General features: G+C 42.2%; 1 protein-coding gene across 2 annotated transcripts in view; it reads right to left on the bottom strand.

The window, feature by feature from the left end:
• The window catches only part of LOC132973037 (carbohydrate sulfotransferase 8-like), a 22,498-nt gene that overhangs the window by 8,535 nt on the left and 1,463 nt on the right, over positions 1–12,500 (bottom strand). The gene's annotated exons all lie outside the window — the stretch shown is intronic.

The raw sequence follows: 12,500 nt of genomic DNA, 5'->3' as shown, positions 1-12,500 counted from the left end.
AATAGAACAGCTATTAACAGCGATCTAATAGCAGATGTTATTCAGATGGAGACGTAATGTTAGCTTGTATCGTTAGCGGTGTCATCGTTGTCTCGTGTTTTGCAGCTTTAGCGGCTGCAGGAAGTCATCTATCTCGAGTTCTGTCTCAGCTTTGATATAAAGAAATCAATAAATCCATCTGACACCAAAAAGTTGTCTCTCTCCTCGTCAATCTTAAAGTTACCTTCATAAGTTTGGAACCTTACAAACCAATCTCAGCTAGCATGTTATAAATTAGCCTCTCTAATGTAGACATTTAGCAACAGCCTGTAGTCGTCATGGTAACAGCTGAATACACCATTGTTACGTTAGACATTTCTGCAGCAGTCTATCGCGTCCCTACAGTCATCCAAAGTGGTTAGCTAATACCATCTAGTGGCTAATATCAACAGAAGAAAAACACGTCCGCTACCATCTCTTTTTGGTCCGGGAACTCTCTCTGACCGTTTTATTCTGCGCATGCTCACATTACCTCTTAACGGTGCACGCAGGCACGCATGCTCTAATAATTACGTCACTGGGTGGGCTATTTAACATGGCTTTGCACTTACATTCAGTAATATGCTTAACACTCCCACTCAAAGACATGTTTATAGCTCTCTATAGTGGTAAACAAAAAAAAACAGAATTACAGAACTCTAAAATAACCATTTTGCATATTGACAGTGTTAATAACAAAAATAAAAACTTTACATCTGTCAGTACACTTCACTCTCCAAACAAATACCCCTTAAACTTCTCAACCTTAACCTTCATCACTGGTTTGGTAAGGACATCAGCTACCATGTCTGCAGTAGGACAGTATTCTATAGCTATTTTCCCTTCTGTGTGTGCAGACCGTACAAAGTGATACTTTATATCTACATGTTTGCTTCTCTGTCTGCATACTGGGTTCTTGGATAAAGCTATCGCCCCCTGGTTGTCCTCGTATATCTTCACTGGTACATGCTGGTTGCTGCTGTCTATTCCTTTAAGTAGTTGTACAAGGTACATACTCTCCTGAGTAGTGGCTGCTAGTGCCATATACTCAGCTTCGCAGGTTGATAGTGCCACTGTTTCTTACTTTTCCATGATATAACTGGACCATTTTCAGTTAAGCTGAAGCAGTATCCAGTTGTGCTTCTCCTATCATTTTGATCGGCTGCCCAATCAGCATCACTATATCCCTCAAGCTGTAGGTCTTCCTCACTTTTCTTGTAGTGTAGTTCCTGATCTATAGTAACTTTTAAGTACCTCAGTAGGTGTTTTGCAGTAGCCCAATGATGTTGCTTTGGTTCTGCTAGGTATTGTGATAATTTACTCACAACCCAGCTCAGGTCAGGTCTTGTACATGTCATAATGTATATCAAGCTACCTACTATCTCCCTGTACCCTGTTGAGTCAATAACTTCACCCTCAGTATCAAAGTTTAACTTCTGCTCACATGGGGTTGATCTGGGTTTGCATTCAGACATTCCAAACCTAGTCAACATCTTCTCTATGTGTCTCTTTTGAGTCATTTTGATCTCTCCCTCACTCTGTCTAAAGTCGATACCCAGGAAGTGTCTAAGTGGACCCATATCTTTCATCTTAAACCTTCTCTTCAACATCTCTTTTACATCACTGAGTGAGGTGTTGTTACTTGCAGCTATGATTAAGTCATCTACCCATACTAACAGAATCACTTTCTCGTTCTCAGATTCTCTGCTGTAGACACAATGATCAGCATCATTTTGTACAAAACCATTCTCTGTAAGGTGATCATGCAATAACATGTTCCAGTTACGCCCGGACTGTTTTAAACCATACAGTGACTTGTTGAGTTTACATACCAAGTGTTCTCCTGTTTTTGACTTGGTTTCAAAACCTTCCGGTTGTTCTATGTATACCTCACAGTCCATCGGAGCATGGAGGTAAGCAGTCTTCACATCCATTTGGTGTAGGATAAGATCCTCTTGTACAGCCACCTGCATCAATGCTTGGACAGAGGTCATGTTGGCTGTCGGTGAAAAAGTCTCTTTATAGTCAATCCCTTCCACTTGACTATACCCCTTTGCGACATATCTGGCTTTACAAGTTTCAGATCCATCTGGGCTCTCTTTTACTGCATATACCCAGCGACCTCCCACTGCTTGCTTGCCCCGTGGCAGTGGGGTTAGAGTGAAAGTCTCATTCTCTGTTAAAGAGTTAATCTCCTCTTTCATCGCGTCAGCCCACATTTTTGACTTCTTAGAGTCCATAGCCTCTCTAAGTGTTTTAGGTACACCATAAATCACTCTGTAGAAATAATCTACATTTTCACTCTCATCATTGTTACACTCAGCTTTACACTGGTACTCCTTTAAGTGTTCTGGAGCCTTTCTTTGCCTGGTAGGATACCTCCTTTCTTCCTGTTCTTTCTGAGTACTAACTGTCTGAGTGGGACTTGTCTCAGCAGTCTCAACACTGGACTCTTTACACCCCTTTGGCTGTTCCTGACCCTGGTTGGCTATCTTTGGTGGTGTATCTCCATAACACTCAATGTCGTCCCCCATGTTATAGTCTGTCTGAGTCTGGCTATCTGCATTACCTTTGGTGATAAATTTCACCAGCCTATGTTTTAGGACTTTTCCTGTCTCAGGATAGTACACGTTATATGCTGGACTATATTTATCATAGCCAACAAAAATTCCCTTTGCACACCTAGAATCCAGCTTCTTCTTATCCTGCTTATATACGTAGCATTCAGAGCCAAATATTTTCATGTTAGATAGGTTAGGTGTTTTTCCTGTGAAAACACGGTAAGGTGTCTGCTCTAGTCTCTTACTGTAACACCTGTTACGAATCTGAGCTGCTGTCTGTACAGCATATGTCCATAATTGCTTTGGGAGGTTACTCTCCAATAGCATGCATCGAGCCATCTCGAATAAGGTTCTCCAACCCCTCTCGGCCGTACCGTTCTGATGAGGTGAGTAGGGTGCACTCGTCTCGTGCCTTATCCCGTTACTCCTAAGTAAAGACTGGAACTCCTGCCCGGTAAATTCTGTACCGTTATCAGATCTTATGCACTTTACTTTTCCATATGGAGCTACACCTGCTATGAAATTTTCAGTAGCTTTTGTCGTGTCACTCTTTGCTTTGATAAAGTATGGAAAAATCATCCCACTGTAATCATCAGTAAATGCTATAGCATATATGTACCCATCTTTATCTGCTGGTTCTATTGGACCGCATAGGTCTGTATGTACTAATTCTAGTACGGTTGTAGCTTTAGTGTCTGTCTGTCTGTTTCTGTTTTGTGTAAATTTGCCCTGTGTGCATATTTCACAATTTTGAATAGACTTGTCATGTTTCCCTTTTATCGCCATCCCTTCTACCACTTTTCTAATTTTGAAACATCATCAAAATTACAATGACCAAGTATCTTATGCCACGTCTGAATGTCATAGCACCCGTTCACATCATCACTATTTTCATCTTCTACTGTGTTAAGGTAATACAGCCTACCATACACATCCATTTTGAACTTGATACCATCTTTGTGGATCAGCCAGTCATCATTGTTCTTAAAGCGGACCTCGGCTCCGTTGGCTGTCGCTGCTTTTACTGAAAAGATGTTTTGAGGAAAAGATGGGATGTAGAGTGCTTGCTTGAGCCTTGTTTTCACTTGTCGTCCCTCGCTGTCCAGCAAGTAGACTTCGGCATCTCCCCTCATCTTCGCCATCCCGCTCACCTTTGTTCCGATCGTGTGGCCTTCGGGTCTGAAGCTCTTATCAACTGTCTTGAACTTTTTGGGGTCGTTGATCATGTGTGTTGTGGCGCCGCAGTCCACCATGAGACCCTTCTTGTTTCCTCTTTGTGTCGGACAGTCACTTATTTTAAAGCAACAGAACGATGTCGGCTCTGCCTCAGTTTCTCCATCAGCTTTCTTTACATATTCACGGTCTTGTCCTCGGCCGCGTCCCCTTCCTCGCTGTGGTGTGTCCCATTTTCGTTCTTCCCTTCTCGCTTGTAATGTGCCCCTTTTTACCACATGTGTAACACTCGACATCAGCCAGGTTAATTTTCTTTCCTCTTCCTCTTCCACGTGCCCTTGTTGCCCCGCTAGTCTTCATCACGTTGTCTTCGTCTACATTTCCGTCACTCTTCCCATATTTTTCAGTACTCTCATAACTTCGCAGTTTTGTTTTAAACTCGCTGAATGTTACAATGTCATTTGTCTGGGTGATGTGCACGACGAATGGCTTGTATGAATCAGATAGCCCCTTTACTACCATTGCTATCTGAAGCCCATCACTAATATGCTCGTCTGCTCTTCTCAATGATGTGAATATAGTCTCTGCTCGAATTATGTAGTCAGTTACAGTTTCATTGCTAGCCTTATGGAGCGAGGAAAGTTCACAATACAAACTCACAACGCGGGGTTTGTCCTTTCCCGCATAGTGCCCGCGAAGAATCTCAAGTGCTCTTCCATCACGTTTCGCGTCCCTCATTACCAATGACAAACTCTTGTTGTCTAGACATTGCACCAACTCTGCATATGCCTCTCCGTTCTTTGTCTCATCTTCCGCGAGGGCTTCTTCGTCGTCCTCATCTATCTGCGGGTCCTCCATGATGACTTCTCTGAGGCCGCGTAACTCCATGCGCGCGAGGAACCTCGTTTCCCAGAGCTCGTAGTTTTTCTCATCACCGTCGAATAAAAGTCTGAACCACTTTTGGCCTGCATGACTGGGCCCATAACCTGTTACGTTAGACATTTCTGCAGCAGTCTATCGCGTCCCTACAGTCATCCAAAGTGGTTAACTAATACCATCTAGTGGCTAATATCAACAGAAGAAAAACACGTCCGCTACCATCTCTTTTGGTCCGGGATCTCTCTCTGACCGTTTTATTCTGCGCATGCTCACATTACCTCTTAACGGTGCACGCAGGCACGCATGCTCTAATAATGACGTCACTGGGTGGGCTATTTAACATGGCTTTGCACTTACATTCAGTAATATGCTTAACAACCATAGACTGTAAATATTACTGGACGAACCCTGAGTGACGTCACCCGTATGTTACAGAGGCATCAAATGAGTATAATCGACGGGTGCATCCATATTGGAATTGCTGTCTCAGTGGGGTCTCAACCTAACTTCGGATCAACCTAGCAACAGCATTAAGGCGGGACCGGGCAGGACTTAACTCTGCCCATTCAGCTCGATGTTCCATTTCACATCAAAGCTAACGGCTAGGCTGCTATCATCCCCTACTGCTTTCCTGCTCGTCCGGAGTTATCGCTATAACCAGTAAGTTAACATTTAACTTTTCTACAACACAGTTAAAACGAATTATCTTCAACCCAAATATTTAATTGAAGTCTTAAAACTACACTTTTTTAAATATACAATTATGGTTATTAGTTATTTGTCAAAGCAGTTACTAGACTTTGTCCGGGTTAGCAGAGCAATACATTAGCAATTACATTAATTCTCACATTGTGTTACAAATCATTACTTGGGTGTAAGAACATGTTTAAGGATAAAATGTCTGTTTTAAAACGATAAAAGACGAGAGCTTTGACGTCTTTTTTCGTTTCGTTGTTGTTGATAAAACTACAGTTAGACCATAGACTGTAAATAAATATGAGATATCCAGAAGAAATCAATATTACAATGCATACAGTTCATGGTTGTTACTGTTCTGACAAAAAGAGGAATGTCTGTGTCTTATATTTACTGATGTCAACAGCGATGCGGGTGAACATGACAATTGAAAAATAAATATTTAGTATTTATTATAAGACATTTGTTTTCTATAGAACCCCGTGAAGTCATGGAGTCTGTGGACAGTGTCAGCTGCACACCAAAAACTGTAAGTATTAGAAAAAATAGTGTTTAAGACTGGCATCTATTATTATGAGTTGCAGCTACCTTGTTCAACATTATTCCTGCAGATGTGGCTAATAACAAAAAAAACACCCTGAGCTGTCACATGTCACATGTAGTTAACTGTACATTTTGTCTTGTCTGAGGCATTAATTGAACACCTTTGTATTTCTCCTATAGACACAGTGTGGATTATTGGTGACTGGTCCGTCGAGGTGCCCAGAGAGCTGCAGAGACAGAGGAAGAAACCTGAGCCTCAACAACATCTGTATTTGTTGGTTCTTCTGGGGTGGACTTCGGTTGCTTCCCTTCTTCAACAACTCGCTACGAGGGAGGTCTCCCCCGGATGGCCTGAGGGACGTCACCCACATGTTCCTGCATCGATGGCGGTCTCCATGCTTTAAATGCTGTCTCACCGTTACCTTCATTCAACACCGCACCCACCTGTCGATCATGTCAGCTACACGCCTTATTGTGAATAACTCTTATCCTTCATCAAATCAAAACTGATGAGTCATCAAAACATTCATCCCCCGTACAGTGTGTGTCGATAGAGATATGAGCTAATCAGACCTGTTTGGTGTTTTGTACCAGGTACATCTCTGCTGTAAAAACACACTTTTTTGAATGTAGTTTTTTAGATTAAATAAATATTTCTATATAAATGGACTCCTTTGTCTCTACTTATGAGTATACATTTTAGATTTGAAATGACAAGACTTAAATGTGCATTAATGCTAAGTCTACATTCATTCTGTATCACGCCGTGTTAGTGAAGATTTACCGTTTGTCTGAATTAAAATCCAGGTTGTTTTAATCTGATATGTTAGGGTGGCAATACTACAGCGTATAAAACAAACTATTTTATCGAACATGGCTCGTCTTTTAGTCGAGCCTCGTTATGAAGGGGCTGCATTACTCCGCAGGGAATTAGAGCAGCTGTTTTCTCTTACACCACTTCTCTCTCCTTTGCCGCTTTTTCCTTTTTTTCCTTCTTAAAACCTGTTCATATCCTCCGTATGTCCGCATTAAGACAGGCTATATTTCAAAATGGTTAAAGTAGGAGGATCTCTTTTCTGTGCTACACACACACACACACACACACACACACACACACACACACACACACACACACACACACACACACACACACACACACACACACACACACACACACACACACACACACACACACACACACACACACACTTTTCACCCTCACAGATTTAGCCTGGTTTCTATTTGGAGCTGCTGCGATGACACTGATCTCACATTTCAAATACACACTCTGAATAGTTTCAGTGTTTGTGCTCGTCACACACACTTCCTGCTCCACAGAGACGAGCCCGCTGCCCCGACAGCAGAGGTGGCAGCGGGACCCCTCTGATGTTATGACATCAAAGTAGATCTCACAATGCCAGAATGATACAACATCAGGCTTAAACCAGGAGTCTGACTCCCAACATCAGGCTCAGTCACAGACTGTGAATATGAATGTTTGAAGCCTGAGTGAGTCACCCGTCTGTTCCTGCATGGGGCGCTGGAGTCCCATCAATGGCGGTCTCCATGCTGGAAATGCTGTCTCAGTCTAACATTCAGTCAACCTAACGACAGGCTGAGAGCTAGAGCTGAGGCAGGTTTTAAGCCTCCTGACAAACCGTTACACCGTGCCCACCTGTCAATCAGGTCAGCTACACGCCTTATTGTGAATAACTCTTATCCTTCATCAAATCAAAACTGATGAGTCATCAAAACATTCACCCCCCGTACAGTGTGTGTCGATCAAGACATGAGCTAATCAGACCTATTTGGTTTTTTGGACCAGGCTGTAAACATGTTAATCTCTGCTGTAAAAACAGGCTTTTTAGAATGGGTGTTTATGTGACTTCCTGTGCTTCTGCAGCCAGCCTCTAGTGGACACTCGAGGAACTGCATGATTTTACACTTCATCACCGGAGGTTGCTGCTTGGGCTCAAACCAGGAGTGACATGCATCTCTGTGTGTATGATGCTTTGTTGTCTCCATGTAGTTGTTATCTAGTTATTGGGAGTCTCTTGTAGTTGTCTTGTGTCGGCAGTCTGTATCTCTGTGTCTATTTGTAGAGGTTGTGTTGCCTTGTTGTCCCTCTTTGGGTGTTTTGTGTCTCTCCAGTGAGACCGGCTGAGGTGAAGTGTCCTTCAGGACTTGTTGATAATCAGACGGCGTCTCCGTGTGAGGTCACATCCTTCTGAAGTGATGTGGGGGGATTGAATATGAAATATGACACACACACAGCAGATTGTCTGACTGTATGCTAATGTGATGGAATGATTGAGGGGGGCCACATACCATGACGCCCCCCAGGTTCTGCTTTCTGCTGATGTCTCAGAGTTTTCTTTGTGTCAAGACGCCCACAGACATGTACACAGAAACAGAGGAGCTTTGAGGGGGGGGGGGGGGGTCTCAGCCCACTGCATGTGGAGGGGTCCATTATCAAGACTTCATAAACAGCATTGTTGAACTGTTGATCCTGCAAAGTAGGAACCTTCCAAAGTGAAGCAAAGTAAACCTGGAGCTGACATAAGCACGTTTACATGAAAGAGGACGGAGTTTACCTCATATGACCAATCACAAACATGACACACAAGTCAACTGTCATCAGATTGTCTCATCTTACAAACTGTGGTATCGATATCTGTGCAAATACGAAGAAGTTAAACACATCCTTAAAGGAGTCAGACAGTTTCTGTGATTGGCTCAGGAAGCAGCAGCTCGTTAGACGCTAAAATTAGAAACCATTAAACTCTAAATGCATCAAGTCCAACAATCACTGAAAGTTCACATCCTCCACACCAGCTTTGATTATAACCAGTAAGAGATGATCATTATAACCAGTAAGAGATGATCATTATAACCAGTAAGAGATGACCAGCTCTGATTATAACCAGTAAGAGATGATCATTATAACCAGTAAGAGATGATCAGCAGAAGGGGGCATGTCCTGAGGGGTGGCATGGGTCCACCTTGAAATCTTCTTGGCCTTCCCAGCTGCCACCCCAAAACCCTTGACTGTGATTGGCTCTTTGCCAGAGGTGGGACGGATGTTGAAGTCCACCATTCAGACTGTGACAGGCAGCCCGGCATTTTCAGCGTGCAGACTGAAACTCTGACTTTGGACGTACAGTTTTATTTTCCTTCTAATGAAGATGTTTACGTTGTTGTTATCTTGTATTACTTGAAGTCGATGTGATTGGTTCAGACAGAAGGGGTAAATAAACACTCTTCATTCATGGGTGTGCAGATAAGTTGCACAGGTCAGGACCCCAGTTTGGCCCCCCAGCTGTGAGACGGCCTCTCAGAGTGTTACTCATGTTGTGTGTATTGTTGTGTTGTTGTGTAGACAGGATGTTGGTGAGGTGTAGTTTTACTAACAGAGAGGAAACTCTGCTGTGTATGTTTAATATATATGTGTGTGAGTATGTGTGTCTCTGTGTGTGTGTGTGTGTGTGTGTTGCTGCTGATCAATCCGGTTTATTGATGTGTTAAAGTGATCAGTATCATTAACAGAGAGCAGCTTCAGGAAACAGCTGATAGATATTTGAAACAGAAGTCAATATTGAGAGAGATCATCCAGCAGACTGGAATCATCCAGAAGAGGCTCTGAGATATAACTCTGAACGTTAGCCCTGCAGCTACACAATCATACACTTCACATTAATAATACTTTTATAGTAAGGGAATATTGTGAAAATCGGGGAATAAATTCCTTACCAACCAATTTCTACACCAATGTGGTGTCTAGTTACACATATAAAATGATTTAAATTCAACTCCTGTAGGAAAATCCGTGAGAGCTGCTGAAACTTCGGGTACCTGGAACCTTATTGGTTGAAAATTTGAAATTTTAGATTTTTTTTTTTACATGTGCCTTAAATAGCATATTTGGGGTCAAATTATGGGTTAATTGGGATGCTGAATCCATTGCAAGCATTTATTTAGCACCAAAGCCACTCCTTGGTAGAGAAACGGCCACGCCCACTTTTCAAGCTCTTTTGAAAACCCTTTGTTTAGGTGAAAATCAATGTTGCTTGTTGCATGTAAATTATAAAGTATCTTCATAGGTCTATTTATAAATGTATTAGTGATGGTAACTACCTTTTATTAACTGTTAAATGTTGCAGTTGGTTAACATTTGTAGCAAGAGAGTGAGTTTTGAGTGGCTGGTGCCAGACGTGCTCAAGCCATTCTGTGGATCATGGACAGACACAATAGATTCCACACATATCAAATAATATTCACAGGTCAAAGAGTAATTCATGTAACATTGTTACTTAATGTTTTACTGACCTCAACAGAGTCATCTGTAGCAGCAGCCAATGCCGCTCTCACAATCAAAGTGTCAGCATCATTGTCACACTGCTCCGCGGTGATCTGATGTTTCCGGAACGTTGAAGAGAGGAGATGGATAAGCACACACTTGTTATGAATGTTGTTCAATAACTTTGCACTTGGTGTCAAATGTATCATATCTGGTCAAATCTGTAGATTACAGCATGAGTTCTTGGTATGCTGGATGTGGTCATGATCTTTTGGCGAGCTGCTATAGCCATCAAAGACCACTTCCCAGATCTTCTGGGAGCGACTGCCAAGACACTGCACAAACCTCAGGTAACTGCCTGCAATCTCCTGCCAAGTCTGACCTTGTTCCCACTTTACCAAGTAGAGAAGCCATCCTCCATCAACCACCAGACTGGAGCAGGGTTGGTCTGTGAGGTCAAGCGGATCAGCCAAGTCTTTCAGGCTTGTTTTGGAAAAGCCTGCTTTGTTCGCCTTGTTAATTTTTTGACCTTTTTTATTGAACAAAGACAAGGGGAAGGGCGTCAGCTCATACTCTAAGCTTGTCTCAACTGTCATATCCTGTTGGGCAAAGATTATCAGTCAGGTGAACAACTTTAGTGAGTTTAGGTAAACCTTCTTGTCTTTGACCTTGGGAATATTTCTCAGTGATGACAGGGCCAGCACCTTGAACTTCACCTCCATGGTCGATGTTACTGACTGTCCATCCAGCTTTATCTGCATCTACCTTCCAACTTCTGCTCTCTCAGCGTTGACTGTGTCACCTGCAGTGCTCAAGAATCCTGTTGAGAAGGACACAAGCAACTCGATCGTGGTTAAATGGGTTGGTCTCCTCAAACCTTTTGAGGTTAAGAAAAAGTACTTTGCAGCGTAAATGATACAAGGTTTCCTCTGTACCAAGTCATTGATCCCTTCTAGGTGGCCAATGACTTCAGTGCTCTATTCGTCCTTGCGCCCATGTGCTGTCTTCAGCAAGCTTGTCTTCAGTCCATCTGCAGTCAAATTGTCAGGGACTCTGTTTCTTTTTCTAGTAGTCTCTGGATTTTTTGGGAAGATATGAGTGGAGTGGTTGCAAAGAATGCGTACATTCTTGTACAAAAGCTGAACTAAATGTGAACTACATGCAGGAAACGCACTAAATCCAGAGCAAATGTGTCATCTCTTTGTCTGTGCTGACTCTTTCTGCGCCTCTGCTGCACAAGTTGACTGTGTGGTGACTTGGACAGACTTGTTGTACAAATCAGGTTTACACTCTATGTGGTATCTAAGCCTTCCAACTCTCTGTGCGTCCTTCATGTGCGTCCTTCATGTGCTCAAAAATTGTAGTATTTTCAATTGCTTCTACTTGCTAACAGAGTTTGGTAGCCTTCAGATTTTGCCTGTGCAAGATTGTGAACTAGCATATCTCGGCCTTCACAGATGAAACAAGAGAGCAGAGGTGCAGGGTTAACATAGACATCCATACTGCTAGACTGTAATGCCCTACAAAGAAAAAAGTAGAATCTTCATTAAAAAAAAAAAATCAGATATCATTCTTGTGACATGCAAGACATCCTTTGTCATGTGGACAGATATCTTCTCTACTATGTTGTATTTTGAAGCAAATAGGGGGTCAGATGTACAGTTACTGCAAAAAGACCTTGAGAAACCAAAACAAACCACTGACGACAGCTATGAGGCAGTCAGCTATCATTCAATTAAGTAAAATAGTAATCAGATGCACTTGGGGTGTGTGGATGTTCGCTAACTACCTAGTATTTGCTAGCTATTAGCTAGTTTGATGACAGTACACTCCTTATATAGTATTAATCAATGTAGTGACATTCAATATTTACAGTTGTAAATAATGTAAGTAATACATACATATCAGAGTTAAAATCATCTTGCAATATCTCTTTGACCGGTGAATATTATTTGATATGTCTATTGTGTCTGTCCATGATCCACAGAATGGCTTGAGCACGTCTGGCACCTGCCACTCAAAACTCACTCTCTTGCTACAAATGTTAACCAACTGCAACATTTAACAGTTAATAAAAGGTAGTTACCATCACTAATACATTTATAAATAGACCTATGAAGATACTTAATAATTCACATGCAACAAGCAACATTGATTTTCACCTAAACAAAGGGTTTTCAAAAGAGCGGGAAAAGTGGGCGTGGCCGTTTCTCTACCAAGGAGTGGTTTCGTGCAAAATAAATGCTTGCAATGGATTCAGCATCCCAATTAACCCATAATTTGACCCCAAATATGCTATTTAACACACATGTAAAAAAGGTACCCGAAGTTTC

This window comes from Labrus mixtus, chromosome 4 (genome assembly GCF_963584025.1).
Source record: "Labrus mixtus chromosome 4, fLabMix1.1, whole genome shotgun sequence".
Classification (NCBI taxonomy): Eukaryota; Metazoa; Chordata; class Actinopteri; order Labriformes; family Labridae; genus Labrus; species Labrus mixtus.
This window is presented reverse-complemented; position numbering and strand designations above follow the sequence as displayed.